The 16,418-nt window shown below is 45.3% G+C and overlaps 2 long non-coding RNA genes across 2 annotated transcripts; both read left to right on the forward strand.

The window, feature by feature from the left end:
* LOC135917471 (uncharacterized) lies at positions 1 to 970 on the forward strand. The gene is made up of 2 exons (XR_010569288.1): positions 1 to 122; positions 703 to 970. It is a non-coding gene; the product is annotated as an uncharacterized lncRNA (long non-coding RNA).
* A 5,844-nt stretch (positions 971 to 6,814) lies between these two features.
* On the forward strand, positions 6,815 to 8,626 carry LOC135917422 (uncharacterized). The gene is made up of 3 exons (XR_010569271.2): positions 6,815 to 6,947; positions 7,571 to 7,691; positions 8,376 to 8,626. It is a non-coding gene; the product is annotated as an uncharacterized lncRNA (long non-coding RNA).
* The last annotated feature ends 7,792 nt before the right edge of the window (positions 8,627 to 16,418 follow it).

The following is a 16,418-nucleotide window of genomic DNA, read 5'->3' on the forward strand; positions in this document are numbered from 1 at the left end:
AGCATCTGAGCAACGCACATTCGCGTATGCTCTCCCCCTGGGGTGCAGGTCGACACGCAATTACGAGGACCTACTTTCATCGATGCCTCCATCCAAGTGAAGACAGATAAACCTCTCGCAAGGTAACGCCATTCTTCCTATCCTGCTCCCATGATCTGATCCTCCTCCTACAAGAGCCGCTGCTACCGCTACCAATATGTTTAACAACACGTCCATGAAAAAAACAAATGGCTCGTAGTTTGTGTCCTAGGATTAATTTCTCATCGGTTTGGAATATTTGTATTCATTATTACGATCTTGCGCGCTCTATTCCGTGGAGTACATAGATCTGTCAGTTAAGCATATGTGCCTATGATGTGTTTATGAAACATCGAAACTTTGGGCGAGTTGGTTGTCGTACGTTTGCAATGGGAAGCGGGGTGGACTTCGCCTGAACTATATACAGTGTGAATCAAGTATAGCACTAGTCCTCCATTGATGGCGAGCAAATGGGATGAAAAAAATGTGCGTTACTGTGGGTTGACACGTGATTACCGGGACCATGAAAGAAACAACACATCAGATTTAACTGATTGCGTGATCAGAGACGATGGTGACGTTACACTCGTGGGGCTACAGAAAAGCGTTGCGTAGCTGCTCGTTGTTGGTCGGGACAACCGGTCTCTCAACCTCTCATGCCTCGTTTCTACACTCTTGGTTCAGCACCCAGATTGCCGAATGGAGAACCCTTGGATCGCCGACTCCACGCCGCCTGAGGCTGCCTTCGATGGTCTACAGGGGTCTTTGTCCCAGTACTTCTGCTCTACGCTTTCGACTACCTACAATGGACGACACCTTTTTTTTTTTCTTTTCTAGAAGACCTCCGAAACGATAATTGTGAGTTCCGTGTCGACTTCTGGTTTCTCCAGGGGGACGAAGATTGCAAGCGATTTTACATTTCAAGAATAAATACACCACTTTGTTTTCACGATTTCTGTGCCATGTTTCCTTTATATAGACACTACTTTGTTTCCCCAAATTACACTCGTTTCCTTGATTTGCAGTAAGATATTTCCGTGACAATATCAATGACGCTCCGGGCGGAGCAAACAAAAGCTTAGTTTGACGTCGTCGCATTAAAGGTTCGTTTCAATTATCTGGCGAGTAAATCGATGGCACTGGATAGATAGGAACACTTACGACGGCCACCTTGCATGTACATTTTCATGTTGCGCCATCAATATTTTGTAATGCCGGTGAGTACAAGTTTTCCGTCGTATCGTACTTTCTAGAAAACGTAGCGACTAGTGAAGCATTAAGTGCACGTTAGCTGTTCGGGGGCCATTCCAAAGACATGCAAGTAGGCGCAGGCATTGCAGGGTGCCTTCACCTCTTTCGTAGTGGAAACATTCATCCATCTAACAGCGCTCACTGTCGACATCAAAGATATGTTTCTGCGTATTCGCGCCGTAATCGTCTTTCTCGCAGAAACGAAAACGCGCGGAATCTCCCTTTTCTTGCCAAAATCAACCCGGCTGACGCGGTCAACCAGTTCAAAGACACACGAACACGAAAAAAGTTTACACCCTATCTTGTGTAAATCGGCCACACAACAATAATCGTCATCTGCCTTGCTTGTGGTTCCTTTCTTGAAAACGCCGCGCCTGCTACTTTCCTGTCGGCAATGCCATGTCATGCTGACAATGCGCAGGGTGTCCTTACTAGGAGGATGGATTGATGGATGTTATGAGCGTCCCCTTTGGAACGGGGCGGTGGCTTGCGCCACCAAGCTCTTGCTACTATGCTGCCTAATATCCTACCTAGGTTAACCAATGAGGAAAAAAAAACACACTATGAACTACCACGTACAAATTTTCTGATACCCTATTGCGAACTGTGCTTCTGTACGTCTCCGTCCTTTGTCGTTTCCCTACTTTTCTTCCACCAATCCTCCAATCGCCTCTTACCGGGCTCGCAGCGCTAAAGAAGGGAACTGCGGACAAGACAGATGGCGTTTATTGTGTGGCAAAATACGGATCAAAGGGTGTAAACATTTCTTAGAGCGTAACACTGTTGGAAGCAGAGTTAGATGAAAAGCACGTGCATTCAAACTATTCGTTTTCTTTCGCGGGCGAACCCCATGTGTTTTCGAGCTTGCCAGTGTAATGAGGGCACCGAATTTCGAAATATTAGCTGCGCCGTTTGAGAGATTACATACGCAAGACAATGATGTTTACAAACAGTTCCACATGAAACAAAGGGAACAATAATGTCGCCCTAAACTTTTTACAAAAGAGGGAAAGCGCCAAAATTCACTTTGGCGTTAAATACATAAGCGACAAGCATGCGTGCTTGCATTCCTACGCCAAAACAGGTAAATCGTGGAAAATGCTTAACAGCGACAAATGCATGCACGCTTTCAAAGAATCCCACCAACAAATACAAGAAACGGGAAGAACGGATAAGAAAATAGAAGGGAACAGACACTTGCAGGCAGAAAAAGAGCGGGAATGTAGTAACGAAAAAGGTAGTCAGTATTTGTGGCTTATTTTCAGGAGTGGCTGGCGCGCCAAACAGAGCGCGCGCATGGAGAAACGCTGGAGGGGTTTCTACTTCTCTTATCTTAAGTAATAGAATTTGTAGCAGGCATCGAGAAGACTGTCCATGACAACCACACCGTTGTGTCACCATCACAGCCACACCGTGAACAACTGTAACCCCCTCCACCCTCCGAGTTGCATGTTCTGCATTCCGCTGCCGCGTACATTTGCTTTACAAGCGCTCGGATATCCTCACGACATTGCTTGGCAAGACCGATCCATTGTCTAGAGGCTCGTTGAAGCGAACCTTTCCTTGCCTCTTAGACTTTTTCACTCGCTGCTGTCGCTGGCTTGCCCGCCGTGTCAGGTGGTGGTTTAGAGCGTGCATATACAAGCCAGAAACGTAGCAGAGAGGAAAGGGTAATATCTACTCACCACTCTCGCACTGCACTAAGCGCCGAAGAAATTAAACATTCGCCTTCAACATCACCGCTTACTATGGTGACTCAAAGCAACAAGCACATAAAGCTTCACTTACATCGATTCCCATCGAGCGGGAGATATGCGCAATTTCAGTTATTTTCTCAGTGGCAATCGTTTACGCGCTTTCACACACGAGATGCTCAGACAGAGAGGTTGTGTGCTTCTGTCTTCTGTTTGGTTGGACCAACTGGACGGATGGATGGATTGGTAGAGGGATGGATGGACGGACGGACGGATAGATGGATGTTATGAGCCTCCCCTTTGCAACGGGGCGGTGGGTTGCGGAACCAAGCTCTTGCTTTTATACTGCCTAATGTCCTACCTAGGTTCAAAAAAAAAAAAACCCACAATCAATTCCCATAATCAAATTTGCTGACCCCCTAAGGTGAGCTTTGTTTTTGTATATCTCCGTTTTTTATCATTTGCCTACTTTTCTTCACCAAACTTCCTATCGCCTCTTACTAATCTCTGTTGCATACACGTTTACTTTTCCCCTGCTGTCGTTGAAACTAGGGGCTTCAAGCAGGCCTGCGGTGCTTATATCGACCGCTGCGCAGATATCTTCATATTCTAATAAAGCATGCCCAATCTTGTCCCTAGCTTTAGCGCAGTTCAAGCACACGCTTCTTCTCCCTTCTTATTTCTCGCTTTGTAAGTGCGTGTTCTAAGGCATCCCGATCCCGCTTCAAAAAGTAATGAGCTTCCCTCTGAGTTATCATAAATTGTTTCTTTCCTTATTTAGATTTTTTTTTCCTCTGAAGTAGTTACTCTTGGCAGGTTTCTTTTCGATTGCCTTTGATTCCCTCTCCGACATTCAGCTTGACGTTCTTTGTCAACTGGCATGCACGGACCACGCTGTCGAAGGGGCACGGGCGACTATCTTGCGAATTCCATGCAGTTCGGAGAAAACTGTGGCACGGCACCTGGCTAACGCGAGAGGGGCTTTTCCATTGTCCGCGTCTGACTTCCCCTCCGCACACGCGCTACTGAATGGAAGCTTCGCCGAATGTCCGGCGACCTACAGTGGGCGAGCCATCTTCACGCTTTCTCTGGAATTCGGCGTACCCGCTTATCGATGACTAATCGACTCGCACAAGCTCGCCATCGTCGCTGCACGCTTGCACGAGCTTTCGAAATATTGCTCATTCCCTTCCCGATTGTGTCGAGAAACTGTTTGCATGCAGCTTTGCCTTTGTGGAAAAAGAAATAACCGTGTTTTTACGATGCGGCGCACGTTTATTCGATTTGTTTTTCCGTACCGTACAGCGAACTAAATCAACAAGAGATGGGTACCGCGTGGGGAGATGCACGCGGTACCTTGCCGCATGGCACGTCGTTGGTGGAATTTGGATTTTAGTTTAGTCGAGTAAACTTTAGTTGCAAACTGTCCGACAAGCACGCAGCGTGCTTCAGTTGCACGCTGTGTGCGCCTTTGGTGCATTTTTTTTATTGCAGTTCAAAACAAGAAAAGAACAAAAAGAACTGTCCTCACCCGTTTCTGTGCACTGTCGAAGCACGACTTCCTGCGCTCGCCGTACAACATACGAAAACTTTGCGGCGATGGTTTACAAATAATTGCTTGGCGTCAAATGATATCTGAACCCTCTGATCTGGATCGAGCAGAGACGATCACTTTCACCGTTGAAACGTAGCGACAACACGGCGCTGGGTCGCACAAGTGAGCAGGGAAGGGTGTTAGAAAAGGAATTGCTTGTGCGAAGAAAATGCGCGTATGTGTCTCAGCTTTTATTTTTCCGCCTTCAGCGCATTTAACTTAAATTTTAGGCAAACATATATTCTGATACAGTCAGTTTCCAGCTATATACTCGTTAACATCAGGTCAGCTTTGAGTCAGCAGGAGTTTACGTTCACTCTCAGGAATCTGCGCGACTGTCGGTATTGATTTATCTCGTGCGCGGCGTGTAGAATTTCCATTCTGCACTTTCAGGGCCGGAAGGCTGTGATTTAATTATTCTAACTCTGCGTAACTGCATTTGCTTTACGACGTGTACACAAAAACGAACAGATCCTTCGCACTATTTCTTGTTCTCTTATGCTGCGTGTGATAAATATGCATAATATTGTTCTTCCGGTGCGCAGTGGTGCGAAAAATGTTAGGTTGTGTGAAGTTGCTTCTTTTAGCAAGCTCAAAAGTGGACCACGAGGGACACCGTATAGTGGAGGCTTCCGTATTTATGTTACGCGATGTGGTCCTTTTGACTGCACAACCCCCCGCGTGGCACACGGGCATTTTTCTTTTATAGCATTACATATCTGCGAATGCGACCAAGTGGCTGGGAGTCGAACTTATGAACTCGGGCTGAGTAAGAACACCAAATGGGAAATTAAATCAAATAGAGTGAATACGCGTCTACATATTCAAGCCATATTCTGTTAATCAGTTTTCATATCATATTGCTCGTTTTTGAACTGTCAAAAGTAGTGGGTCTTCTTCCTGTTTTAATGGAAAATTAAGCCCCTGCCATTGACAGGACCTGCTTACACGTGACAACTTTCGTCTATATTTCGTATCCTTATAACCACTTGAAAGAATCAGCCGCAACCCCTCCGCTTCAACGCCATGCCCCCTTGTTATGTAGCTAAGGCACTAGTGATTGTCGTTTTTTGAACATTCAGACTTTTTTTTGTCATTCTAATCTACACGTCGACTTCAATCTATCCAGGACTGCGTCTTTCCATCTAGCATCAACGGCCATTGTTGGTTCGACCTAAGAGAAGTCCTAGTGTCGAAATGCTGGCTCGAGAAGCATACCAGTTTCAACCAGTGTTGAACTTTTTCACGTGCATTGACTTAAGAAGTGGCAACGTGCACAGAAGCGTGACTCATCGGGAAAGTTCAGCTTGCTCCGGTAGGGGAAAGACAAGCGCTGGCGTCGGGGGTGAGACAGAAAAGAACTAGGAAGCTAACCAGTAAGTATGCCAGACAGAACTAGGAAGCTAACCAGTAAGTATGCCAGACACGAGGACGAAGAAAGACAGAGCATTAAACGACAGGTTAAAAACGGGGAAGGTAAAAATAGGATAACTTCAATGGAAAAGAAGCATAGTGTTGAACTATATCGAGACTGGAAAGAGCAGATCAGGAAGGAAGCGTTTTACGATAACTCAAGAGGAAGTGCCCTTCTCTTTGAAGCTAGGTCAGGATGTCTTAGAACGCGGAGCTATAAAAAGAAATTTAACGAAGAAGACAAATGTACTGTGTGTGGTAAATATGTAGCAACAATAGAACACCTCATACTAAGATGTGATGGTATCAATCCCGATGTCGGTGCGGCCACAGTCACGCTTCCTGAGGCCCTAGGGTGCAGAGATAATAATAGTCATGTAAATAAGTATGCGGTAGAATTTAGCAAAAGGCGATTGGAGGATTGGTGGCTCAAAAGCAGAGAGGTGACATAAGGTTAAAAGGGTAGGAAGACGTAATTAAAGAAAATCGATAATTTTATTAACACACAACACAGGTAAATAAAAATAAAAGGCAAAATAAAAAGCTGAGCATGTTCGCAACTGCCATCACCCCGTTTCAAAGGGGACGCTCCTACCTTCCATTCATCCCATCCATCTACTTGGCGTGGGACAGGGCACGCCATACCACGCGAGAGAGGGAAACAGTTCTCTTACTCGCTCTCTCTCCCGCAACACAACTCTCTCTCTCTCTCTCTCCTTATCTCGCCCTCTCTCTCGCTCAATCTTTCTCTCTCTCTTCCTTGTTCTCTAGGGGATCACGTGGTCGAAAAAAAGCATAAAACGAGAGCACTCGCAGTGCACCAGCCTTTTTCAGAAACGGTCGGCCTGCCTGGTCACGGCCGGACTGGACCACGTGCATGGTGCGTGCTCCAGTCCGGCCGTGGCCTCGCTTTGCACTTCGCCACATTGTGAAGTCTGGGCCGGCTAACGGCTATTTCCGTTTCCTACACGCACAAGGTGAGTAACCCACTTGCTACGAAATTTAGTCGTATCTTTCATAAGCTGAATAGAGATCATCGAACGTTATAACGACTTACGAAATGCCGCACGATACATTGGAGAGGAAGGCGTGATTTCAAGGTTCGGTTGTCTGTGGTTAAAGAAAACTAGTCTTAGTAGCATTTCTTTCACTTACGATAACATATTTGTAGATAAATGTACTTTAATGCACCTAACGTACATGTTAGGCACTATAGGCATCCATACGTATCCCACGAATCGGGTGAAACCTCAATCTGCTACCACAGCTTTATTAGTATCTTTATTTTTTCCCTTTTTTCCCTATTTACGAACTTGGAGAAGCCCCGACGCAAGCTTTGGATGATGAATAAATGTGGAGGTGGGGAAACAATGACAGGAATTAAAGGCCAGAGATGGGGTCATCTATACATTGTCTTGACTGGACGTCATAAAAAAAATTGCTGACATTGTTTAGAAGTAAGGCCAGGTCCACAGTCGTGACCTGTGCGAAAGTGAATCACTGCGTGCGATTGCTTTGGCTGGGTAATGTGGAATGGTATACGCGCACTTGACGTTGCAGATCGTCGACTTCTTCTAACAGCTTCGTCGTTACTTTGCAGCATCTGAGCAAAGAACATTCCCGTATGCTCTCCCCCTGGGTTGCACATGGACACGCCGATCATCAGGGCCTTTTTTCATCGACACCCCCATCCAAGTGAAGGCAGCTAGACCTCTCTCAAGGTAACTCGTTTATTCCTCTCCCGCTCCCGTGATCTGATCCTCCTTCGACATGACATGTTAAACCAAGTGCGTGAAAAGCAAGCAGCTTCTAGTTTGTGTCATACTATTCATTTCTTATCACTTTGTAATACTTGTGTTTGTTTTTACGATCTGGTGCGCTGTATTCCGTGCACTACAGGTCATTACTTATGCGTATCTTTATGAAGCAATGAAACCTTTTGGGCGCGCTAATCGTAGTTCGGTTGCCATGGGAAGCGGCTATGCCGCTTCCCATTGCAACCCTGCTCAAGCATATTACTTGTCCTTCATTGATGGCGAGCAAATAGAGTGAAAAAATTGACTGCTCCTTCCAGTCCGTGAAGATGGTGGGACAGCGAAACTGGGTTGGTTACACCGAGTGTTACACCATGAAATTGGTGTAACACTCGGTGTTACACTTCGCAAGCCTTCCGTAATGTAAATCTTCTGTTTTCGCTTTGGCGGTAGACAGCTTCGTCTTCAGGAATACGCACTACACGTGATTACTCAGTACTGGAACAATGAAAGAAACAATAAATGCGTTCTCAGAAACGATTGCGACGTGACACTAGTAGGGCTACAAGAAGCGCTGCGTAGCTGCTCGTTGTAGTTGGGGACAACCGGTCTCTCCACCTCTCATGCCTCATTTGTACACTCTCTGTGCAGCACCCAGATTGCCGAATGGAAAACCTTGGTTCGCCGGCTACGCCGCCTGACGCTGCCTTCGATGGTCTACAGTGGTCTTTGTCCAAGTGCTTCTGGCCTACGCTCTCGATTACCTACAATGGAAGTAACTTTTTTTTTAGGCCTGCTAAGCGATAACTGCGACCTAGTGTGGACTTCATATTTCTCCAGGGGGACGAAGATTGCAAGCGACTTTACATTTCAAGAATAAATACACGACTCTGTTCTCACGATTTCTGCGCACTGTTTTCTTTATGGGGACACCACTTCGCTTCCCCAAAATACACTCGTTTCTTTAACTTGCGGTAACATATCGCAGTGACAATACATGTCACGCTCGGGGCGGAGCTAACTAAACATTAGTTTGACCTCGTCGAATTGACCATTGATTTCAATTATCTGGTGGGTCACTTCATATACAAAAGGACTTTAGATAGACAGGAATGAAGAGCACCTAATCTGCCATCTTGCAGGTGCATTTTCGACAATGTCTGCGCACTCAATTTTTTGTATTACGGATGAGTATTGGACGCAGAAGCAATATCGTTATTTTTCTATACTAATAACAACTGCAAGAGGAGTATGAGGTAAAGCCGGGTTGATTGATAAACTAGATTTCTGGAGTGCCGGTGAGTATTGGACGCAGAAGCGATATCTTTATTTTTCTTTACTTATCAACACTGCAAGAGGAGTGGGACGTAAAGCCGGGTTGATTGACAAATTGGATTTCTTATGTGCCAAAATAAGAGGTCGCGCTGGGCAATCACCGGCAGTCCATCAGTTGCGCAATTCGTAGAAAATTCCAGTTTAGTGTACGGCTTGTGGGAAATGTACACGCGCATGCCCAAAGTACAAACAAAAAATGAATCAATACGACGGTGATTAAAACAAAGACAGCCGCCACGCTCATTGTGAACGTTGCCTCTTCAAAGATAAGACAACGCGCAGCAGAGTTGCTTTCGAGTGCGTACTCCCGATTATGCTTTCTCCACTACAAACACAGGATTTGTACTTGGTATCGCACTTGAGAGAGAGACTCATTAGAAAAACAGATCTTTGCTGGCGCGTATACAACCGCTGCCATGATACTCTGTATAACGATGGAGAACGGGATCAAAAGATTTCTGAGGAGTGGGACAAAAAGAGAGCAAAAATAAATATTAAATAGGCAAGTGGACCTCATACTAATATTTACAGGTGACATGGTGGGTAAATTTAGGCTTTTGTATATGAAATGTTTAAACTCTAAAGCTTTCTTATTAGACCAATTTCTGACAGGTATTTGAACAATAAATCCAAAACCCGCCTCTGTTTTGAAGTGCCTGGCATTGGACCTCGGATGCGGGGTAATGTTAACGTATCGTGGCAAATCATGTCCATTTGCTGCTCAAAAAATGGTCTTTTTTCACGGTACGCGGGGTATTCTAGTAATATGTACTCCATTGTCTCTATGCTGCGACAGTTATCACAGCAGGGCTTAGTGGTAACCCCTATGCGGTACAGATTATTGTTCATGTATACCCCGTTCAGTCGAAGACGATGGTACAAGTGTCAAGGAAGTGGTCGTGGAATTTCCTGTCTGATTTCTGGGTCAATATAACGCAGGAAATTATCTTCGTCAAGCGGCAGATTCCAGATGTGGTCCTTTTCTTGATAAGCATTTTTTTTTGTTTTTTGCAATGGTTGAAGCATCGGCTTCTGTAAAAAAAATGTAGTTTTGAAATTGCGGTATTGGAGTCCATTTCGGGCACCTTCATCCGCTTTTTATTTTTCTGAAATATCGGCATGACCAGGTATCCACTGGAATGTGATGCAATGCATGCCCAGCAATCTTAGCCTTGTAGTGAAGATCAGCAAAGTCAAATGCGGCAGGTTGGTTATTACAAGGCTTGTGTCTGTTTCACATAACTTGTGGGACTGAAGAGTGTATGCTTGGACTGGTTGGTAAAACTTGGTTACACTGGAAGCATAGCGCGTAGAAAAACGAACCACAAAGACAAGACAGATCAAACTTTGTGGTTCGTTTTTTTTTTTTGGCGCTATGCTTCCAGTGTAACCTTGTGGGACTGCTTTGGAATCCTTGCATATCACCCATGTCATTGGCGGCTGTTCCGAAGTACACGCACAAGGGCCTCCTTAATGCCATATAGCTCTGCTGAAGTAGATGATGTCGCTCGCTCAAGACGAAACGAGAATCGTTGCCCTGTAGAGGGAACAAAAAATCCGCACGATGAGTGATGCGGAGTTGTAGAGCCATCTGTGAAAATGTGCGTTGCGACCGCCTATTCTACAACTCTACGAAAGCGTGTATCAATTTGCAGCTGTTATAAATTTTCCACGCTCTACATGATCTGGCGTAGGAATGCAAGTTCGCCTGCTTTTCGACTACATATATTTTACCCCAAGGTGAATTTGGCTGCTCTTCTTCTGCTGTGAAGTAATATACGGCCACACTCTTGTTCCTTCTGTTTCATTTGGAACTATTTTTAAACATCATTGTTTTGCTTGTGTGATCTCACAAACCGAAGAGGTAATACTCGGAAATTTTTCTTTGTGTGATTTCACAAACAGAGGAGGTAATGCTCGGAAAATCTTCTAAGCTCGCATTAGATTGGCAATCTCGAAGACTAGAAACATGGGCTTCGCCCGCAGAAGAATATGAATAAATTGAATGCGCGTACCTGTAAGCTAATTTGCTTGTGGAAGTGGTAGACGTGTAGTTGAACTCGTTGACCGGGCCAGCTGTGTCGTGTTCGGCGGAAAAAGGCAGATTCCGCGCTTTATCGTTTCTGCGGGAAAAGGTGCTTATGGTACGAAGACACTTAAGTATATGTTTCGTGGTGACAGTGAGCGCCTTTTGATTGGTGAATGTTTCCACTGGATCGTTTTTTTTTTTTAAATTTTTTATGACAATAAACGTAAGAGATGTAGCCACCCTACAATGATGACGCCTACTCGCGTTCGTGTTGACTGGCCCCGTACAGTTACCTGCACTTAATGCGTCGCTAGTCGCTGTGTTCCTTCTGCAGTCGCATAAACGAGAAGAAATGGGGTTACCCGAGTGGTCCGATTTTTTATTAGTCCTATCAGAAGCCAACAAACACTGACACCAAGGACAACATAGGGGAAATTACTTGTGCTAAATAAGTGAAATAAATAAGCGATAAATTAATGGAAATGAAAGTGGATAAAGAACAACTTGCCGTGGGTGGGGAACGATTCCACAACTTTCGCATGCGAATTTTTCATTAAAACTGCAACACACCTATTTTGACTGTTTCAATTCCAGCGATGAAATATAAGTACAGACTAATAGAAAATGACTTCTATAAATAGACTCGCACTCGAACCAATTAATTTCGCTTAACATTTGCTCTACACACTCAATCCGCTTGGTGGCTACATAATGTTGCGGCACTTTGCTCAAAGTCATGTGTTCGACTCCTGACCACTTCGGCGCCTTCCCAGATATTTATTTCAAAATAACAAAAAAAATGCTCGTGTACAGCGGTGGGGTTTGTGCAGTCAAAAGCTCCACATCGTATAAAATAAATACGGAGGCCTCCACTATGGTGTCCCTCGTGGTCGTTAAAACCCTCAACTCGATATAACCTAACATTTTTCACACTGCTGCGCACCCGAAGAACAATGTTATGCACACTTATCACATGCAGCATGACAGTGAAAAAATAGTCGGAGTGATTTGTTGATTCTTGTGTACACGTCGTGAAACAAACGCAGTCGCGCAGAGTTAGAGTAATCGAATCAAAGCCTTCCGGCACTGAAAGTGCAGAATATAAATTCATCAAGCCGCACACGAGACCAATGAGTACCGACAGTCGCGCAGACTCCTGAGAGTGAACATAACCTGCTGCTGACTCAAATTTTATTCTGCAGCAGGAAATGACCGCATGTTTTCAAACTCGATTTGCTTTAAGCCGCAATTGCAATCATGTCTTAATCTGAAAAAGATAAATAAAATATAACTGTCCTTATATCGACGAATATTTAGCTGAAAGTTACTCTACCAGAACATACCGGGTCTTTCGGCGAACATGTTCAATTTTTTTTTAATATGGCCTGTGGCAGATTGCTCAATTATGGTTCATCAGCTGCTCTACTCGAAGAGGCTCGACATTAATTGCACAAGAAATTGAAATGCATAATTGTCTAATAAACAAATTCGCAAATTATCATTTTAACTAATTACCTTGCGGCTCATATTGCAATTGAAAAATTTAGACTTGGGAGTTCTCAAGGCGGATCCACATTTTCAGGATGGCACCAGTTTCGAGATATTAATTACCTAACTTTGCGGAGGAGTGTTCTGGCGTTCCAGTTACTTTCTTAACAAAGCGTCGTTTGATGCATTAAGGCGCAAAAGTAACTGGAGCGCCAATGCAGTGCTCGATACATATCAAATAGATGTAAGCATTGATTGATTTACGCCAAAGTAATTTTATTTGCATTCGTAAAAGTAGCGAAGTTTTCCGCGAGGTCCGCGAAATCAGTGTCGAGATATATCTCGGTCTACATTTATGTGCATAATCTCCGGCCCCGTAGCTGTCGCTTCAAGACCAAGAAAAATTATCAATGAGTTATTGATACTGCATGGCCTTGTTCCACTGAGACTTCTCACAGCTTCGAGATGAAGGACAAGGAGGGAGAAAAGCGGGGGGTGGCGGTGGGGTAAGTATGCCATGTGATTTCGGGGGAGGGGGAGGGGAACGGTCCCTCTCCCTTGGGTAAGCGCCTGAGCGTGGCAGAGAGGAAAGGCTAACACCAACTCGCCACTCTCGTACTGGACTGTGCGCTGAAGAGATTTAACATTCACCGTCAACATCAGCATTAATTATCGTCATTCAAAGAACGAGCACATAAAGCTTCGCTTTACATCGATTCCCACCGTGCATGAAATCCGCATGATTTTCCGTTCTTGTCTAACCGGCCGTCGTTGTTGCGTTTTCTCTCGAAATGTTCAGACAGAGCTCTTGTGCGCATCTGTCTTCTCTTTGACCGGGTCAATTGGATGGATGGATGTTATGAGCGTCCCCTTTGGATCGGGGTGGTAGGTTGCGCCACCAAGCTCTTGCTAAGGTCCTACCTAGGTTAAAAAGAAATATGCAGGTCCCACGCACTGTGGGAATCAATGTAAGCAAAGCTTTCTGTATTGTTTGCTTTGATTGACGATAATTAGCGGGGATGTTGACGGATAAGGCTTAATTTCTTCAACGTTTAGGCTAACACGTGTGTTGTGAGCGCATGTTAAACGCTACCTTGCGCGCACCACTGCTCTTTGCCTGCTCAGCACACAGAACACACAGGGAGTGGTGTTTGCTTGAGGCGTTGTTTTGGGCCATATTTTGTAACCTAGCTCAGCGAATGTTTAGCGTTGCATTTCCTCACATGGCACATCGCAGTGTAGCAGAACTATCAAACTTAAATTTGATTATGGGTCTATACGTGCCAAAACCATAATCGGATTATGATTCGCGCCGTAGTGGCGGACTTCGGATTCATTAACGTGTCCCAAAATCTAAGTGCACGTGCGTTTTCTATTTCGACCCCGTCGAAATGCGGCTGCCGCAATTGGGATGAAATCCACGGCGTCTAGCAATGCCATAGCCGCAAAGCTGATGCGGCAGGCACAGAATTGTTGATTTCGCGGTCAACTGCTTCCGTAGTGTCGTCTGGACCCTGTGGTGTGCTTTAATTAATGGGGCTCTGCTTCTGTGCGCCCTAAGTTGCAGGCTTGACAAATTTGCATGGCGTTTATTTTTCGGAAATATAGCAGCAACGTGCTACACCGTACCTTGAACTTATGCTTATCCTGTCTCCCCGCAACAGCTGTCGTATAGTATAGTGGGCTATCTTCATGGTTTGGTAGTGGGAAACTACGCTTAGTTCTTCAGCCCATATGGCAGCACGGCGTCCTTCCCTTCTCACGTCACCTCCCCTCCCTCTATTATATGAGAACTGCTTCTTCTCCATCTTCTTCTCTCTGCAGTTCTATCTGCGTCCCCCTTGGCTTCGCTGCTTAGCAGAAGGGGACGCGCTGCAGTTTCTGCACTGCTTCTGAGTCACTGAGGATAGCAATAGGGGCTTGTTGGTACGGCATATCTTATTTTGTTATAGCGCAAGCTTGACAAGGACAAAGGAAGGCACATCTGACACACATCTGTGTGTGTCAGATGTGCCTTCTTTTGTCCTTGTCAAGCTTGCGCTATAAAAAAATACGTTCTGAGTCACGGGAGTCACGGATAATTACAGCATTCCTGATTTCGTTTTTTTCCTCTTAAGTAGTTACTCATAAGAGGTTTCTTTTCCATAGCCTTTTGTTCCCCTTCCAATTTCAGCTTGACATTCTTTGTCATCTGGCATGCAGCGACCGCGATCCCGGTATGGAAGGGGCGCGCGCACGACTATCTTGCGAATTCCATGCAGTTCGGAGAAATCTGTCACCTGGCATCTGGCTGGTGCGAGAAGGGCTTCTCTATTGTCCGCGTCTGACTTCCCCTCCTCGCACAGGCGACTGAATGGAAGTTTCCTTGAATGACCCGTGGACTAAAGTGTGCTGCGAGCCATCCTCAAGCTTTCTCTGGAATGCGGCTTCGGTCCTTATCGATGACTAATCGACACGTGCAAGCTCGTCATCCTCACCGCGCGCTTGCACCAGCTTTGGAAACATCGCTTATTCCCTTCCCGATTCTATCCAGCAACTGTTTGCACGCGGCTTTGCTTTTCTGCGAAAAAAAAAGAAGAAAACAACAGCGATGTTTGTACGCTGCACCGCGACATTTATTTGAATTTTTTCTTCTTCTTTTCCTTTGTGCGATTGTCTTAACCCGTACAGCGAAGTACATGACCAAAAGATCGGTCAATGCAAGTGGTGTTTCACCGCATGGCGCTTAGGCGGTGGAATCTTGATTTCGGCTTAGCTGTGTAAACTTTAGTTGCTTAGCTGTCGGACGTGCTTCAGTTCCGCGCTGCGTGCCTCTTTGATGCATTTTGATTACGGTTCAAAGGAAGACATGAATAAAAAGAGAAAAGACATCCTCCGTACTGTCGAAGCATGGCTTCCTGCAAGCGCCGTGCTACGTGCGAAAGCTTTACGCCTGTGGTTTGTCACAGGTGATTCGTGTCAATCGAGATCTGCACCCTCTCATCTGGATCAAGCAGAGACAATCACTTTCACCGTTGAAACGTCGTGAAAGCACTGCTAACCCTGGGTCGTTATGTTCGACTAGAAGATAAATTGCTTGTGCGAAGAAAATGCGCGTATGTGTCTGCGCGTATTTTCCCGCCTTCAGCGCGTTTTATTTGCATTCAGACAAACGTATATCCTGATGCAGTCATTTTCCAGCTAAACATTCGTTTGCATCAGGTCAGTTTTGAGTCCGCAGGAGGTTGCGTTCACTCGGGAGTCTGCACGTCTGTCGGTATTCATTGATCTCGTGTGCGGCGTGTAGAAATTACATTCCCGACCTTCAGTGCCGGAAGGCTGTGATTTAATTGTTATCAGTCTGCTTAACTACGTTTGCTTTACGACGTCTACACAAACAGGAACATATCACTCACATTATTTCTTTCTCTGATGTGCTGCATGTGATAAGTATGCATAACATTGTCCTGCCGGTGCGCAGCAGTGTGAAAAATGTTAGGTTATTTAAGGTTGCGGGCTTTAACGACCACGAGGGACACGAGCGATATGGTGCTGTTCACTTTACAATCCCGAGCGCAGTACACGAGCATTTCTCTGAATGCGTCCAAGTGGTCGGGAGTCGAACCCAGGATCTAGTGGTAAGCAGCGCAACACTATTTATCCACCGACAGGATTGACTAAGTAGAGGAAATGTGAAATGAAAGCAATATGTACAAATACGAGTCTATTCACACAAGTCATTTCCTGTTAACGCGTTTGGATATCTTATCGTTGGTCTTTTAGCCGCAAAAAGAGGTCTCTTTTCTTCCTGGTTTAGCGGAAAAGTAGGGCCCTACGATTGACAGGCCCTGCTTGCACTTGAG

The sequence above is a fragment of the Dermacentor albipictus genome, chromosome 7, assembly GCF_038994185.2.
Source record: "Dermacentor albipictus isolate Rhodes 1998 colony chromosome 7, USDA_Dalb.pri_finalv2, whole genome shotgun sequence".
Classification (NCBI taxonomy): Eukaryota; Metazoa; Arthropoda; class Arachnida; order Ixodida; family Ixodidae; genus Dermacentor; species Dermacentor albipictus.